The 19,758-nt window shown below is 43.7% G+C and overlaps 1 protein-coding gene across 2 annotated transcripts in view; it reads left to right on the plus strand.

Annotated features, from left to right (window-relative positions):
- Positions 1 to 19,758, plus strand: part of DSEL (dermatan sulfate epimerase like) — a 148,257-nt gene that overhangs the window by 61,650 nt on the left and 66,849 nt on the right. The gene's annotated exons all lie outside the window — the stretch shown is intronic.

Consider the following 19,758-nt stretch of genomic DNA (forward strand, 5'->3'; position numbering starts at 1 on the left):
AATCATTATCCTGAAAATAAGTCTCCTCATTAAAAAATGCCTCAGAACTTGAACTATGCATCCATTCTCCAGAAAAAACTTCACAAAAGTTAGTACGATTTACTACTCTCTTCCATCTACTTTTTGTTTTGAAATCAGAAATTACCTTGCTTAGTTTCCTAATTCTATTGATTACCAAAATAAACAACTTTCGCTTGATTTCAAAAGCATGATCAATAATTTTCTCTACATTTTTCTTCTTCCTATAAAATGCCGCTTTCTGTTGGCCTTTCTTTTTAATATTTTTCAATAAATTAACTAATATCCTATTACGGAACATTCGTTGTCGAATGTCCCTAAACTGTTGTTTCCTTCTACTATCATGCACAGAGTTATCTCTTCCTCTACCAGTAACATTTGTGATGGGTCTCTCCTTTCCATTTAAATTACTTCTCTTTTTGTTAAGAGACACATTTTTTTGAGCAAAATTTTTTTTACTACAAATATTTCTTAAGAATGATTTCGTGCTCTTACCCGGACCTTTCTTGGTGTTTTGACAAGTATTTGGGGAAGAGGACTGCTGCAATAAAACATCATCCTGCTGTCTTTGACGTTTTCTAGCCTTTCGTATTCGACTTCTGGAAGGCATTTTCCAAACTATGAAAGAATCTGCAGTTGAATCTGTGAAAAAATATAATATAAAATGTTATTAACCACTATTACCAAACAGTAAATAAATAACAGTCATCTAAAACTTAATGCTGTACTAATTATTTAACATAGCAAATATTTTCCACCAGCACTGCATCACAAAAATGACACTCAATGGTACAAAACAGGCATACAACACTCATAAATCACTCCCTAATATTTTAAATCATTAATTCAGGATGACGATAAGATGTAGCCTATCTAAAGGTTTGTTTAGGCCCAGATCTTTGGACTGGGGTGAATGTGTGTCATTGATCCACATTCAGTCCATCACCTGTTTTGTTTATTTGAGGTGAGGCCAACACATGGTTGCAGATAAGATTTTCACTGAAAAAAAACCAAGGTAAAAAAACATGTGAAGGCCTACCAATGAAGTAAATCATTAAATGAAAACCAATACATTTCTGGAAATATGCACTACTAGTGCTTCATAAGATGTTTTGGATCATATTTATAAGTTATTTGAGTATCTAGTATGCTATTTTACATTCTTCATGGTGCAAATTTATTGTAAATACGCTCCCACCTGCGGTTGGCAAATTTAGATTTTGATTATGGGAGTTAGATAGGCATGTTAATAATTTCCCAAAAATGGTATATAACCCCAAACAACCTTTGAAGCAAATGCTCTTAGCCATGTTATCCACCTCCCATTGGATAACATGGCTAAGAAATGCTTGCAAATGTGATAAAAAAAGGCCTGCAATGCATGAATAACGCAGAAAAATCAGCGATATTCATGCATTTTCCAACAAATGCTCTTAGCCATGTTATCCACTTCCTATTAAATAACATGGCTAAGAACTGCTCAGGGCACCATGAGGAACGCTTTCCATTTAAAAAGGGAAAAATAACATCAAAGACACTAAAATGCCTTCTAAATATGAACCCAAACAACCTATGAAGCAATGTGAAAAAAAACTGCCGCAATGCATGAATATAGCAGAAAAATCAGCGATATTCATGCATTTTCCAGCAAATGCTCTTAGCCATGTTATCCACTTCCAATTAAATAACATGGCTAAGAACTGCTCAGGGCCCCATGAGGAACGCTTTCCATTTAAAAAGGGAAAAATAACATCAAAGACACTAAAATACCTTCTAAATATGAACCCAAACAACCTATGAAGCAATGTGAAAAAAACGGCCACAATGCATGAATATAGCAGAAAAATCAGCGATATTCATGCATTTTCCAGCAAATGCTCTTAGCCATGTGATCCACTTCCTATTAAATAACATGGCTAAGAACTGCTCAGGGCCCCATGAGGAACGCTTTCCATTTAAAAAGGGAAAAATAACATCAAAGACACTAAAATGCCTTCTAAATATGAACCCAAACAACCTATGAAGCAATGTGAAAAAAAACGGCCACAATGCATGAATATAGCAGAAAAATCAGCGATATTCATGCATTTCCCAGCAAATGCTCTTAGCCATGTTATCCACTTCCTATTAAATAACATGGCTAAGAACTGCTCAGGGCCCCATGAGGAACGCTTTCCATTTAAAAAGGGAAAAATAACTTCAAAGACACTAAAATGCCTTCTAAATATGACCCCAAACAACCTATGAAGCTCTAACAGTACATATCCTGAAATTTAATTCATTTCAAAATTCGTTTTTAAACACAGCATATAAATCAATTGTATACCTGCATTCATGAAGAAATGACTAAAAATGTCCTTGAGACACATGAAAGTGTTTTCTGGAATGCCCTAGCACCATTTTTGGGACACTATTAACATGGCTAGGTAACTCCCATAATCAAAATCTAAATTTGCCAAGCACAAGTGGGAGCGTATTTACAAGACACTTGTCCCATGAGGAACACTTTACATTTTAAAAGGCGAACACAACATCTTAGACACTCAAATACCTTATAAATATGGCCCAAAACAACCTATGAAGCTCTAGCAGTACATATCTAGAAATGTAATTGATTTCTTAAATCGTTTTTAAAAGCAACATATCTGTTTCAGCTTACATAACAGACCATGAAATGGCCTCCATGTATTACAATATCTTGTGTAACTGCATGCCAGAATGTTACACCAAATATGCAATTATAATTTCTCTTTGAAACTAATTCTATTAGTATATCACTAGAGACAAAACCACATTTTAAAAACACAGCTTTCTTCATCATTTTCTCCTTAAATCATACTATTCTCTATCTAAATTAAATAAATCTTTTCTCACCTTAGCAAATATTTTTTGAGTTTTGAAAACAGTCTCAGAAATACACCAAATTGTCTTCAGCAGAAGAAAAAGGATGCACTCCAAAGGCTGCAGCTATTGAAAGCACAGAAATACAGATATTCTTTTCACATATCTCTCATATTAGCCAATCATACCTCTTCCCTCACTTTTTTCAAATCAAAACCCTTCCCCCCTCTGCCCTGTCTGCCTTGTTTCCATAGCAACCACCTCCTGGAAGACCTCTCATGTTTGCAAATTCACACAACAATGTTTCAATTGAACTCTGAACTCTCAGTGCACCTGCGTATCCAGTGCAATCTTTCATTAAATGTTTCTTCCTTGACCATTCAAATTACATCTTTCAAAGAACACATCCATGCACCCTAACTTTCTGTTTTCAGAAATGGAAATGCACCAATCACTGCTAATGAATCATTAGCATTGTAAATCCACAGTTTTTTTTCTTTAGAAACTCCTACTGTTTCAACTGCCCTTTCATTACCACACTTCATCTGACTGCAGAACAACCTTCTTCCACCATGTTTAACGTCTGGATTGTTGGACATAGTTACATCCACTGGGCTCAAAGGTATGCTGAGAGCAGAAATTTACACAACCTCAATTTACAAGATGTGGAAATTAAGTGGTTGGGCCAAAGAGGATTAAAATGTCACCAATTGATACCATTGGTGAAAACCTTTATGCATTTGCCAAAACCTGACCTGTTAATAGTGCACTGTGGAGGTAATGATTTGGGCACTTTGACAGGGGTAGGTCTGGAAATGCTTTTAAAGGACACCTTGGAGCAATTAATGGCACTTTTTCCTCAAACTGCCTTGGTATATTCCAATATATGCCAAAGACAGAAATGGAGGTGGTCCAACCAATTTTGTCCACAAATTGAGAAAGCGAGGAAGCATGTAAACAAATCTGTTTCAGCTTACATGAGAGACCATGGAATGGGCTCTCTGTACAACAATAACTTGCGTTACTACATGCAAGATATCTACAGAGGAGATGGAGTTCACTTCTCAGATGAGGGCAACAGAATTTTCATTCTGAATTTAAGACTCTGCATTGGTACCTACTTATAAGTACCTAAATGTACCATAAACCCAAAAGCTCTTCTCAGAGCTACCCTACATCTGATCACTCACAATTATTATTTTTCTCTAACTTTTTTCACTAATTTTCCACAAAATTCGCTCCCCGGAGCGCTACCCGGTTCGCTAACCGAAAGCTAACCTCGCGGAATTTTTTTAAAAAAAAATTTTTTTCCGCACATATAAGCCTCCTCAGCCACGCTCAGAAAACCTAGGGGGTCAAGATAAGTCTACCATGACCCCTTCTACCCATTCTAAACATTATTTGCCCTCCATCTTGTATCTTAATGCGAACGAAACACAAAATGGTGGACTCCCGTGACGCTTAAGGTTCGCTAACCGGGCAGCTTCCCGGAAAGCGGTCCTAAAAAAAGGCGGGAAAGTAATTTACAGAATAACGACTAGAAACACTCTCACCAAATATAGATTAGCTCATACTACATAACAATCCCTTCCATTCTCACAAATTTCATTGAAATTCCATTTAGCCATTTAGCCTGTAGACCTCTCCAAGTACCGTGAGGTAAATTACTTCACAAAACACATCTGAATTGTTGGAATTGACAACCAATGAAAATGTTACTTTCATTTTCTACTTTTATTACCTGACATTTGATTGGTTATATACCTGTATATATATAAAGGGAGAGAAGGAAACACAGCCATTTTGACTACTACTTCTTGTTGTACCTCCTATTTCAAAAGCTTCAAAAAACTTCAACTTCTTTGTGAAGGTAAGTTATAATTTAATATATTGTGCACTATGACTTAATATAGTAGACTTTTTCTGCTACATATACACTATCCCTCTGTAGTAGTAGTGTCTTGGTTAAATCACATACACTTTTTTTTAGTCCTATTTCCACTCTCATACTATACACTGCCAAAAGATAAATTCACTGATAAAAACTGCCTATCTAAAATTAATCCCAACAGTGCCCTATCTCTACTAATATATATTTTTTTAATCCAAATTTCAGGCAAAATGGAAGGCGAGCAGCAAGTTTCATTTTCGATTGAACTGAAGGAGAGCAGCCAAGACAAACTTGATGACTTTATGGATGACAGTAGAGACCACGAACTTCTACAATGTGTTGAAGCAGTAGACAACTTGCTTCAAAATGAAAAACAATTACACCCTATAATAAATTATGACATTTCTGACAATGAAATGTTAGAAAATTTAATAAAGTATGAAACACAATCATAATAAAAAAAATAAATAAATAAAGAAAACAAAAAAAAACAAGAAAAACAACAAACAATTAACATACAGTATTAGAAAAGTCTTTCATTCTTTTATCCATAAAGTTCGCTGCCCAGAAAGCTATCCGGTTCGCGAACTTGGCGCTTACCACGCAAAAAAAAATTTTTTTTTTTGGACCCTCCTAGGCCCTTTTAAAACCTCCACATAAAACCTAGGGGGTCAACGAGGATCTACTATGCCCCCTTATGGTAATTTCCCCCTTTGTTTTGGCCTCCTCTTGTCTCTCGATCCTACCGAGAGACAAGATGGCGGCCGCTCCGGACTGTTTAGAATGTTGACAGACACCGGAGGGCCAATCAGCTTCTCATCGCAAAGTTCCGTTACGCGAAAGGTTCGCTAACCGGATAGCTGCCCGGAGCGCTGTTACAGATATATATCTTGATTTAAACGTTAATTTCTCAAAATCCACTGAAGCACATATATTGAGACCTAGCAAAGGCACATCGGGCTAACAGTCCCTACAATTTTGCCAAGTTTCGTGAAAATCCATTCAGCCGTTCGGGCTAAAAGTGAGTCCAACCGCCCTATGGAAATTAACATGGGAAAAAGGCGTTTTGGGACCCCCCTTTTTTCTCGGCCCCCCCTCCACAAAACCCCCCCAAATTTTCAAGGTCTGCTCAGAAACAAAATGTGCCATTTTCCTGAAAATTTCAGCCAATTCCGTCCACGAACGCAAAAGTTATTAGGCATAGAATTTTCAGAAATCCCATAGGGAAAAAATCCTAACTATATATACCTACTGGCGACCGCCAGTAGGTAATATATATATATATATATATATATATATATATCGAGTGAGCAAGTGGCTACTGGCTGCGAAACGCGTCTTGGCATAAGGGAAATAAAAGCATCCTAAAGCACAAACTTACGGGTCTGTGTCCAGTTTGCAGCAAGCGACGCAAGGTATCCTGCTGGCGTGTGGCATAGTCTGGATTTTGTTCATACATGTATATATATCTCCAAACAAATATTGCAATTTAATGTGCTCTCAGCAACTACGGATATGTCAGGTTTGTATAGTCCCAGGGTGTTTATTCACTTACAGCATGTTTCGGCTTGCTCAGAAGCGTTGTTCACGTAAATGAATATGCTTGAAAACATAACTGATAAAGCATTGAGCAAGTAATGGACATAGAAAAAGGACTGAAAATAAATGCTTAACCGAAAAAATGTGTGGCAGACATTTTGTAGTGTGCAATAAAGTGGTGCTGTTGGAGCAGATCTCATGCATGCACTAAAATCACAATTTGGCCACAATTAAGTCTCAGGAGAAAAGTATAAGAAGTTAAATCATGCAAACTTTGCAGTCTTCAAATGACCTCAAATGAAAATAAGCCTTCGTGTGACCTTGGGATTAGTCAGTGTGTTCCCACCGATGATAAGGCGAAATTGATTGATCTCTTTCTTTATACCGTTATAAGTGACCGTGTTGGTGCAAATGCTATTTTTGCACGCCTTGCAATGGCGCAAGGAAAGAATCCCTTGAGGCCATGCTCGTGCCCCGTGGAATAAGTGGTGACATCGCTTCGTACCAACATGTCCCTGATGTTCCTACCTTTCCTGTATGTCACACTATGTTTGTTCGAAATAGACTCCCAAATGATGTTGTCACACTTGAGGATGTCCCAATTTTTGGACAGTATCCTATAGATTTTTGGGGATTCTGCATGATAGGGCATGATCAGACAGGTCTTGCAATCAGTGTCGCCTTCGGCTTTGGGAGTCTCATCAGACAGAGTTAAAGATCTGGGAACATCATCAGCTCTGTCTTTTGCTTTGCGGAGCACCCAATTGGGATAACCTCTGATCCTAAAGCGTGCTAGCATTTCGCTACACACTTGTTGGTATGCCAATTCAGTTTTACAGTTTCTCTTGGCCCTCAGCAGTTCTCCATAGGGAAAGCTCCATTTAAGGGTCTCCGGGTGACTGCTGAGGGCATGGAGGATGCTGTTGCCTGCAGTGGTCTTCCTGAATAAAGTGGTGTGCAATCGATTGTCCTTGATGTCAAGCCTGACATCTAAGTTTTCTGCAGAGGTTTTGATAATGTGGCTGGTCAGCAAGATGTTGTTTGTGTTGCTATTCAGTTAAGCAATGAACTGGATCGCTTCTTGTTCGCTCCCATTTCAAATGACAAACAAGTCGTCGATGTACCGCAACCATGTGGTGACGTGTTTGAGTGTTTGAGGTGCCCTGCATAGGCAGGGCTGGTAAAGATCTCCTGCTCCCCGCGCCCCATGAAGAGGTTTGCAAATCTGGGATCAAAACACAAACCCATCCCAGTACCAACCAACTGTCTATACAGGACACCGTCAAACAAAAAAATATTGTTGGCAAGACAATATTCCATCATGCTCAACAGCATCCTACTGTGTTCCCTGAAACGTAAGGGCCGGGATTTAAGAAAATGGTAGCAAGCTTCTAAACCCTGGTGATGGTCAATGTTGGTGTACAATGACTGGACATTCAGTGTGACGAGGAGACAATCCTCATCCCACTGTATTTCCTGGATTTTGGTCAGGAAATCCTTGGTGTCCTTGATGTAGCTCGGCAGACTACTGACCCATTCACAGAGGTATTGGTCCACATATTTGGAGATATATTTTCGGACACACTCCCCCTGGAGAACACTATAGGTCATCTTGGGGGATTGACCTGATCTTTGTGGAGTTTGGGCAACAGGTAGAGGACTGGGAGGACGGGATGGTCATTTTTTAAATAACGGAATTATTTCCACTCTAGGATCCCCTTGTCCGTCTATGTGGTTAATTTCTCCCAGATATCAGTTATTCTGTTGTTGTAAATGTCTGTAGTGATGGGCATGTAAAACTTATGGTCATTGAGTTGTCTGTGTGCTTCAGCAACATACTTGTCCCTGTCCATGACAACAACATTGCCACCCTTGTCCGCTGGACAGATTTCAATACTGTTGTCCTCCTTCATGGATTTGAGTGCCTGTCTCTGGACTGAGGAAAGATTGTTTTTAATAGACCTGTAGCTTTTCTTCTTATGCCTGTATATGCCGAAAGCTTTGCTGACACTGTCGTGAAATATGTCAATCGAATCGTGGGGAAGTGTGGGAAGAAATGTAGATTTAGGTTTGAAGCCCGAGGCGGCGCTCCAGTCTGTGATGAAATCTGTGTTATGCAGAAACTGTGTGTTGCTTGTAGAACCTCTCTCTTCCTCAGCAGGTTTTGCCTGATAGTCATTAGCGATGCGTGGCACCCTTTTAGACCTCAATGCCTACAGGAGTATCCTCATATCTCACATTAGCATGTCTATACTCATACATGTCTGCCTTCATCCAGCATACATCACTGGGAGATATACGGATGTTCCTGCCCCTTATCACCGGTGGGAACACACTGACTAATCCCAAGGTCACACGAAAGCTTATTTTCATTTGAGGTAATTTGAAGAATGTGAAGGAGTGTGGAATGGTTAGAGCGGCAGACCCTGATGCAGAGTTCTGGCCAGGGACCAGAGTTCGATTCCCGCCTCGGCGGGGTCTTGGGCTCAATTTCCTCGGACCTGTTAATTCTCGCCTCAGTGCCTATTCTAATCATGGGCCCCACGCTGCAACTGTGGGCAATAGCTTGCTTAGCCTCCACACCGGCCCCAACAGCACTACGGATGCCTGGCTTCACCCTGGGGTGCCCAGGAGTTGACCATTCACAGGGAAAGCCAGGAGGGGTTCCACAGCGGTATGAGTATCAGCTCCAGGAAGCCGAATAGGCGACACTGCAAGGTGACCGTCTGGTGACAGTGCGCTCTATAAGTACCATGACATTTACATTTACATGAAGACTCCAATATTTGCATGATTTAACTTCTTATACTTTACTCCTGTGTCTTCATTGTGACCAAATTGTGATTTTAGTGCATGCATGAGCTCTGCTCCAACAGCACCACTTTATTGCACACTACACAATGTCTGCCACACTTTTGTGACGTTAAGTACTTATGTTTTTCGAGCACATTCATTTACGTGAACAAGGCTTCTGAGCAAGCCGAAACATGTTGTAAGTGAATAAACACCCTTGGACTATGCAAACCTGGTATCCTTTGTTACTGAGAGTGCATTGAATTGGAATATTTGTTTGGATTGATTACCGGCGTGCTCCGTCGGCGTGTGAGCCACCTCCCACGGGGCCCAAGCAGTTGGAAGGGGCGACTTTCTGGGTATGTATATATATATATATATATATATATATATATATATATATATATATATATATATATATATATATATATATATATATATATATATATATATATCCCAAACATTCCCAGTATTCACCGTAAAGATGGATTCCAACCAGGGCACGGACCACACGGCAAGTTACGACTTTTTAAAGTGCTTTTATTTTCCCATCCAAACAGACATGACGCGTTTCGTCCGGCTAGCCCGGACTTGATATATAGTAGGTAGTTATAGTTAGGACCTAGTTGGTGTAGGAAAAGCGTTTTTTGTTTTTCCAATATCTTTAGCGCCGGTTGACGAATCTTGACAAAATTATTAACACTTGTGTTCAGCTCAGGTCAGCTCCTGTGTTGAATGTTTCAGGGTGATTCACCAAGCGTGGGATGAGAAAAAAAGAGAGGTTCCAAAACATGTTTTCCCCATGTTATTTTCCATAGCATACTTTAGACACAGCTACAGCCTGAACTGCTGAAAGGTATTACACCACATTTAGCAAAAAGATAGTGCTTGGTTCAGAAAGCAACTTTTTAAAATGGTGTAAATCTGTTCAGTAGTTGCTGAGAAATTCAAAAAATAAAAGTTTCGATATCTAGGGACGTGGTGGGTTCGCTAACCCTACTGACCATGAGCTTAACTGATGATATGCTTCCAACACTCCAAACCAAGAAGTGTTGGCAGCCATCTTGTGACTCGGTAGAACCGAGTCACAAGAAAACAGTAAAACAAAGTTAAAAGTGAAGAAAAAGGTGCAAGGTAGAAACACCCTGACCCTCTAGGCCTGCTCAGGGCAGGGGTCCCACACAGACCCCCAATTATTATTTTTTTTTAAACGCTTGAATGCGCACTGGGTGCGTGAATCCAGATGAAAAAATGTAAAAATAAATTAAGCAGGGGCTCCCCCACTTCATTTAAATGAGCCCCCAGGTGGGCCTGGTCCCGGGGCAATCTTATCATTATACTGCCAACTCCTCTGGGCTATGTAAATTAGGTGCGGGAGGGCACACGGCCCTCCCGCAGTCCCGGGGACCACCACCTCCTCGGGGCTTTGAAAATAGAGGGAGGGTACTGCGTGGCCCCCATCCTGGAGCGCTTAATGGCCTGGGTACCGCTACCCCCACAGGGCCAGCTTCTTAAATGTCCCGGAGTGTCCACTCCTGGGACATTGATTGCTGTTTGCTATGACAGGGTGGGAGCAGGGCTTCCACCCTGTGATAGCAAGCCCTGGTTTGCTTCGTTGAAGCAAGAGGAGGAAAACCTCATCTCGCTTTGATAAAGGAAAGGAGAAATGCTTTTGGGCAATGGAAGCTGCATGTTAGCAGCTCCCGTTGCCCCAAAGCAATGCCGGCTCCCGCAGGAGGCAGGGAGCTGGTGGGTCAGTGTTGGCATTGTGCTCTCCCCACGGTTCCCAACAGAACCGGGGCCAGAAGTAGTCTGGGAGGGGGCCACGCGGTCCTCCTCCCCTTTAAAAAAAAATATGTAGATGTGGGCTTGCTTTGAGGAATGGGGTCCCCGAGGCGAATGTAAATTAATGAAAGTGAACTTTATCAAAAAAGTTTGAAGTTGCGATCCTAATGCCACTTTCAGCGCGGCGCACTAGTGTGAATACGAAGGGTGCGCAGATCTCAGTGCGGCCCCTTAGTGTGAATATAAAGGGTGCGCGGCTGTCAGCGCAGCACTCGAGTACTTTTCAGGTGTTTAAATCACTGAGGGGCATATTCTCAAGGACACATTGCCGAATTAACAGCACTTTATTGCAGCCAAAATGGTGATAAATTTAACACACCATTCACGAGCTGGTACAAACAGCCCATATCACCAGTTTAGCAGCGATAGCAGCCTTAAAAAACATTGTCACAGATTACCCCCGCAAATATCTCGAATGAGATGCAGAGTAGGCGTTCCCATCCAAAAAGCAGCAAAAACACCGCTTTGCAACATTCTCAATGACCAGCAAGATCGGTGAAGAGAAAACTAAACAGGCGATAAGGTGCGATAGCTCCAGGAAGATTACACCCTCTCTGACCTGGTGTAAAGTCGGACTACAACCTGCAGCATGAAAGGGAGCCCAGCCCACAGCCACACCTGAACAACAACAGATGCCATGGAGTCAACGATCATGCAGCTCGGACACCCAAGAGTGCCCCGACACCCCCTGCTACCACCCCCTTGTCCGCCATCCCCCCCTGACCCCCGGCCGACAAACAAATGTGACAGCAGCCTTCGGAACTCTGGAACGTAACAAATCGGCTGATGTCACACAATTATAACAATGAAGATGCATGTGAGGTTAGACAAATGAGAATCATAGTCATTTATGGATTTATATATAAAACATTTTATTTACACAAAACAACAAAATAAAAGTAGGTAAAGCCTTGCTTGTCATCCCTCGAAAATCTATGAATCACAGCCTGCAAAACAAAGAGCAAGATAAAATTGTGCATCATGCGACCATCAAAGGAGAGAGAGAGAAAGAGAGGAAGAGTGAGAGAGAGAGGAAGAAAGAGAGAGAAAGAGTGAGAGAGAGAGGAAGAGGGAAAGAGTGGGAGAGAGAGGAAGAGAGACAGAAAGAGAGAAAGAGAGGAAGAGAGAAATAAAGATTATGAGACAGAGAAAGGAAGAGATGGAGAGGTAGAGTGAGTTCCAATACTGCTGACAAAACCCTCAAAGCTCACCTTTCCGCCACTGGTGTGTCTCCAACCATGTGCTGGGACATACTGAAGCCCTCAAACTTACTCATCTGAAACATAGTATAGAATCAGTAATGGCAGAGTACATACAACTGCACACGCCTTCATCGCTGTGCCGCCACTGCACACCCAGGCTGCTGCTCCCCATCCCCTCCTGCCACCAAGAGTTGTCTGCCTGCCCCTGCGAACCCAGGCTGCTGCACCACATCCACTCCTACTGTCCAGAGGTGTCTGCCCACCCCTGCACACCCAGGCTGCTGCACCCCATCCACTCTTACTACCCAGAGGTGACTGTCCGCCCCTGCACACAGAGGCGGCGGCACACCATTCACTCCCACCACCCAGAGGTGTCTGCCTGCCCCAGCGCACCCAGGCTGCTGCACACCATCCACTCCCACCGCCCAGAGGTGACTGTCCGCCCCTGCACAGCCAGGCCTCACTGCTCACTTTTCTGCCACCAGTGTGTCTCCAACCACTTGCCATGACATACTGCAGCCCTCAAGGTCACTCATCTGAAACATAGTATAAAATAAGTAATGGCAGAGTACATTCTACTAACAAGCCTTCATCAATGTCCCGCCCCTGCACACCCAGGCTGCTGCACCCCATCTACTCCAACCACCCAGAGGTGTCTGCCCGACCCTGCGCACCCAGGCTGCTGCACCCCATTCACTCCCACCGCCCAGAGGTGTCTGCCCGCCCCTGCGCACCCAAGCCTCACTGCTCACCTTCCGCCACCAGCGTGTATTAAAGAGGGCCCACCATGTGCCGCTGCAAGCCTCAAGCTCGGGACCCACTGACAGGGCACTCTCCACATCATGCAGCCCTGCTTCGCAGGCCACCAGGTCTCTCATTTGGTGCTGGGTCTTGATTTCACCATGGCAGAGGACATACCAGTGCACCCGACATCATCGCAGGCTGCACGCCCGCTCAGCCCTTGCGGTGCCACTAACTTTGTGACCAGCGAGGCCACACCATGTGGTGGTATGCCCCTCCTATCTGATTCCTCAGGCCTACACTGTGGTCCAGTAGGGCACACAAAATCTGAGCTGTCCGGACTACCGGGACAGGGCATCATCGCAGGTGACACACCCGCTCAGCACTTATGGTGCCCCTACCTTAGTGCTCCGAAAGTCACTGTGCCGTGGCGGTGTGCCTGTGCCGGCTGCAGTGCATCCGGTGCAACCAAGTCTGTGCCCCAAAAGTCATGGACCCTCTATGATTGGGTAATGTGGTACAGACGCCATCATGTCACCACCGGGCCAGCTGAATGTGATGTCACCAGCCCCCGGGCCCCCATGCCCACATTCACACCACACGGATACACCCCAAGAGAGATCAGAAATGGTGTTGAGCACGTGCGCCCGGCTCTTTTTATTGGTAGATTCACATATCCTGTGATGCCTGTGCTTGATGGGTGGGTGTGGGTGTAAACCAGCCGCGAGGGAGTGGCTGTGGCATAATGACAACTAGACCTGTGACCAGCAGATCACTACAATCAAAAGCTGGGTTATGTAGCGTTGTTGTCCCTACCTGTAAGTGTAAGCGGAGTGGGCTGGCCTGACGTATGCCAGTCCTGCATGAGGTTGTGAACAATGACTCCAGAGCTCTGGGCGTGGATTTGTCCTGGGCTGTTTGAGGAATCAACTGATGCGGTGTGTCCCTGTTGTAGTGCTGCCAACACCCGGGCGGCAAGCGCCAATGTGTCACCCTGTGACCCAAGTCCCATAACATGGCCAACATGGAAGGTAGGGGGAATCACTGACCGTACATTCATCCATACTTCCACACGTGAAAGATCGTGGACATGACACATCTGTGTGGATAATCATTTTTAGTTCACATTCAGTGGAGTGTTGCAGCTGTAGCAATACAGGGACATGCAAAGCCCAAATGTAAGTTTTTGGCACATGGAGGGCAGCCAATTAGAGCCACGCTTGTGCTCAGGGGCTAGGCTCTGCCAACATATGTACTTAGCCAATCACTCTGTCAATCCCCAAGCACTTATAAATTCACTGAACACTCTCCTTGCAGTACTGTAATGATCCAGTCTCTACCCATGTACTTATATAATGCCCCAGGCAAAGTTACATAACCTTCCCCACTACCAGAGGTAACATGGTTGCATGTGCTGTCCACAGCACAATGTAATGTGGTAGGGCCCAAGGGCACCATCATGCATACAAAATGAACACACAGACACAGTTAGATAGATAGTGGAACTGGGTACAGGCACGTGTGCTCGGCCCCTTTTTATTACTAGGGTCACATGTCCAGTGACATCTGTGCTGGATGCGTGTGGGGTGAGTGTAAGCCAGCCCTCAGGGAATGGTTGGTGCTGGCAACACGTACAACAGTAATCATCTAATCACACCCAGAGATTCAATCATAAAGGGTTCATGACTTGTGCTGCACTAAGGTAGGGGCACCAGATGTGAACGAACACACAAAAGATTCTATCGTAAGGAGTCCATGACTTGTGATGCACTGAGATTGGGGCATCAGAAGCATTCAGCGTGTGCGCAGCCTGTGATGATGCCTGGTGTGGGCTGGCCGCACTGGGAGCAATGTGTCTTGCCTACTGGACTGCGTCATCTGCAATTGTAACTCGATCTAAATTGTGAGCCCTGCTGTCCACAGTGTAGATCGAAGGCAGTAGTCAGCACAAACATCGAGGAATGCTTTTTGTCACTTCCTTTTGACAAAATACAAGGACATAGAGTACAGTTCACTCAGCAATTAATAAATCAAAACTGAATTTGAATTGTGAGCTCTGCTGAACGAGGTGTGGGGGTATAGAACAAAAGATGAAATATCTATGGAATACATTATCGAAATATGTAGGGTTCAGGGACATTATAGTTAGTAGCCTACTGGACTCTGAAATTAATGAATCTAGACTGAATTTGAATTGTGAGCCCTGCTGGCCGCAGTGTAGGCCAGAGGCAGCGGTCAGCAAATGCCCACAGTCACATAGCGTTGACTTGAGCTGCACAGATTGGGAGCATTTGGTCTTCTTATCCGATTATAGTTTCTTACCCAATTTGCATCGGTACTAATCTTGAATTGTGTGCCCTGTTGACCGCAGTGTAGGCGAGATGCTATGGTCAGCAATGGTCTACAGCCATATGGCATTGACTTGAGCTACACAGAGTTAGTGGCACCTGAAGTACTCAGTGTGTGGGCAGCCTGCGATGATGCATGGTCCAGGCGGACTGTACTGGTAGCAATGTCTGTTACCTATTTCACTGCGTCATCTGCAATCATGACCCGATCTGAATTGTGAGCCCTGCTGTCCACAGTGTAGGTCGGAGGCAGTGGTCAGCAAGGACCCACAGCCACGTGGCATTGAGTTGAGCTGCCCAGTTAGCAGCACCAGAAGTATTCAGCGTGTGCGCAGCTTGCCATGATGCATGGTCAGGGCAGGCTGTACTGGTAGCAATGTCTTTTGCCTAATGAATTCTGCCTTAATAAGGGTACGTGGTGCACTTAGTGCACTGAGTTAGTGCCACCTGAAGCACTGAGCGTGTGCCCAGCCTGTGATGATGCGTGTTCTGGGCGGGCCGCCCTGAGAGCAATGGCTGTTGCCTACTGGACTGCATCATCTGCAATCGCGACTCGATCTGAATTGTGAGCCCTGCTGTCCGCAGTGTAGGCCGAAGGCAGCGGTCAACAAGGGCCCACAGCCAAGTGGCGTTGAGTTGAGCTGTACAGTTAGTGGTCCCTGAAGCATTCAGCGTGTGCACAGCCTGCGATAATGCGTAGTCCGGGTGGGCCACACTGGTAGCAATAATTTTTGCCTAATGAATTCTGCCTTAATAAGGCTACGTGGCAATGTCTTGTGGTGCATTGAATTAGTGACACCTATAGCACTGCTCCAGGAGGGCTGCACTGGTAGAAATGTCTGTTGCCTACTGGACTGCATCATCTGCAATCGCGATTCGATCTGATTTGTGAGCCCTGGTGTCCGCGGTGTACATCGAAGGCAGTAGTCTGTACAGATATATCTCTGCGGTGCTATGCCGCTGGGTTCGCAGGGGTCCTGTGTCGAGGAGGCTGGCGGTTACGGCGGCGGCCTCATGGCAGAGTGAGGGCCAACGCTCTGGCAGACGCGTTGGCCTTCCCAGAAGTGAACCACACCCAGAGACCCAGCCTATTTATTTGCACTCCTACGCTGGAGTGGCGTACATTGGACCAGCCCGCTTCGCTTACATGGGGGGACGACACAGCTACATTACCGAGATCTTCGCCACTGCCTGAGGTAACATGGTTGCGTCCACTGTCCACAACACTGCAAGCACCAGCAGTATATGTATACATAGAGAGGTCTGTGCTCTGCATAGTGAGGTCTGTCCAGCACATCACCGCTACACTTGGCATTGTGTGCATTGTTATTGATGGGTGACTTGCCTACTTCACACATACTTGGTTCCCACCTCTCCCAACATTCAGCTATTTTGTGGCTGAGGGGCCATGCCGTTTTGGGAAGGTCCGCTGTCCTGTTCTGGCCTGCCTCAGTGGTAGTAGGGGGGGTGGTCAGGCCCCCAGCGCATTCTGCTGCACCGTGCCCAGGAGTCATCTCTGAGTGGCGTACACGCGGTCCAGCCGAGCTCACAATTCAAATCTGATCTTGATTGCCAGGATGGTGTATCGAAGGCTATGCATCATCGCAGGCTGCACACCCGCTCAGCTCTGGTGGCACTAACTCAGTGGAACTCAAGTCATTGCCACGTGGCGGGAGGTCAGTGTCGGGCAAAGTGCCCCGGCTCCCATCAACTCTGTGTACTTCAAGTCATGGGAGAGAATGGAAATGGTGTCCAGCACGTGCACCCGGCCCTTTTTATTGGCAGGGTGACATGTCCTGTGACGCCTGTGCTGCATGGGTGTGGTGTGGGTGTAAACCAGCCGTGAGGGAGTGGATGTGGCTTGCTGACAGCTAGTCCTGTGATCAACAGAACACTACAGGGAAGACCTGGGACATGTAGCGGTATCGTTCCTTCCCTGTAAGCGTATGTGGAGTGAGCTGGCTGAAACACACATCCTTAACGACTTCACCAATATGGCGGTTTGAGTCTGTGCACCCACTGAGATAGGTACACGATGGGTGTGCGACTTAACTTTTCTAAAAAATATATATATTTTAGTATTTAATAAAAAAGAAGACATTATATACTTTTAATAACAAACACAAAATATGACAAAAACTATTTTTAGGATATTAAAGTTACAAAATATCACACAAAAAAATTCAAAGCCAGAGAAATGCGGCCATTATAGTTAGTAGCGCTAACTATAACTTGCGCCCCCGCAATGCACTGCTGATGACGTCACATATTGCATCACTCATGACATGGTCAACGACATCACTGATGACATATCAAGTTACATCACTGATGACATCATCCATGTGATAATGTGATGCACCTCCTCACACCCTAATATAACCTTTGATACACCCATTTTAAAATACAGACTGCGATTTTCAAAACCATAGACATACCAATACCAGTTACTACATACCCACTCACTGATTCTTAGGTTTACACATCCACTCATTCACCCATACAGTAACTCATACGTGCAGTCACTCATCAATACAGCACTATCATATGCACTCATACACCTATACATACACTCACACACTGCCACTCATCCATAGACTTACTCACACACCTCCTCAGTCATACAAAGAATGAATCACACCCATTTAATCACCTACATTGTTATACACAATCCAGCTCACTTAAATATACAAATACTAACACATACTTACTCTCTTATACAATCACTCATACAAGCAGACACTTATCCATACACCCACTCTCACAATCACTCACTCTCACTTATAGTAATTTATATTTTCCCCCTTAATCTCACATATACTGCCTTTCACATCTGTAGTTACTCACACATATACCACTGGGACATCCATTCACTCACCAACACACCCATACACACACTCACCAACCAATGCAGCCCTTCACAGTTGCACTCCTGAACCCATATAGCCAGTGAATCCCCCACTCACATATCTATGCACAGTCATCTACCACCCACCCACTCACAAATACACTCAGGCACCCATACAGATACTCAGACAACCAATCAATAACCCATATAGACAGTCATGTAGCTACTCACCAACCCATGCAGCCACTTCTACACCAACTGACAGATGGATACATACATTTACACAGTATACTCACTAACCCATGCATTCAGTAAGATACACTTAATTAGTCACTTATACAATCAGTCCCACACCTACTAAATCATCCATTCAGACACTTATACAACATTTCTTCAATACAGCTTGGCATAAATATATATAATTCATAAATCGGAGGGAGGTAGAATTTGTGGATCCACTCAGCTTCCAGGCAAAGTAATCAAAATATTAAATGGAGAGTGGAACACTTGATACTACAGCACTAGGGCTCTTTGGAGACCTTCTTAAAAAACCCTCATACATGCATGTAAGCAGCGTGGTGGTATATCTTGGTTCTCCGCCATTATACATAGTGTGGGTGCATCATCATAGGGTCTTTATATAGTTGTTTGCAACCTCCACCCGGAGGTAACCACTGGCTATGTAGCAGTGTCCAGAAATGGTGCTCTCAAAAAAAGTATGTTTGTGAGTCTAATAAATTCTATGATCACCAAAATAAATTTTTAATAAGGATGTGTGATTCAAGAATTATTAAAAATAATTTCATATAGATGTGGATCGTGTTACTAGATCTACTATACATCAAATTTGGTCATAGTTGGTCGACATGTTTCAGCCCCACTGTGCCCAGCTGGGTCTGGGGGGCTTTCTTCAGGACCGAGATGAAAGTTAAAATACTCGCACAATTTGTGTAGTACAACAGTGGTTATATTCTTCACCTTCTGTTTAGTGAGGTCAGTAGTACCTACAACCGAAGAAAAAACTATATATAAATATCTATTTTTCATATATAACCCTATATGCATGTCTAAATACTTCAACACTGATTTAGTGATAGGAAAAAACTGCAAACACTAATTTAGTGATAGGAAAAAATACTGTGAACATGTTACTGAGGATGTCAAGTTCGTCCTATCTTTCACCATTTGATGTGAAAATGGTTTATCTTAAGTTCCAATTTCTTAAGATAAAGATTGCACTTAGCGTGCTTTATTTGTGGACTTGATACTAATTGTATGGTGGACTCATAGTGTGTAAAATGTCCCCTACGTTAAAAAGTGAGTAATGCGTTACGTGATCATTATTATCATGATTCCTAAAGAGTTGCCCCTCTTATAACATTTGTATTGCCAAAAATAACTCATAACTATTATTAACGTCTGTGGCTAATAAGCGTTTGTTATTCTAGCCGTACCTCTTAAGTCCTTAGATAATACTTCCTTTGGGGGTTAAGAGATAGTCTTCTCAGTCGCCTATATTAAAAGGAAATACATTGTTAAAGGAACGGTCTTACTTGGTTTTCTCCTTGTGGTTATGGGGGCATGGCAGTTCTCACCAGCTCTATGGAAGTCTTTTGCTTGTGCTGCCGCTACCCCCGGAAGTGACGGGTGCCTTTCCTCGGTCCTTTTGCTATTATCAATACCTACAATGGACTC

This window comes from Lissotriton vulgaris, chromosome 4_1 (genome assembly GCF_964263255.1).
Source record: "Lissotriton vulgaris chromosome 4_1, aLisVul1.2, whole genome shotgun sequence".
NCBI lineage: Eukaryota > Metazoa > Chordata > Amphibia > Caudata > Salamandridae > Lissotriton > Lissotriton vulgaris.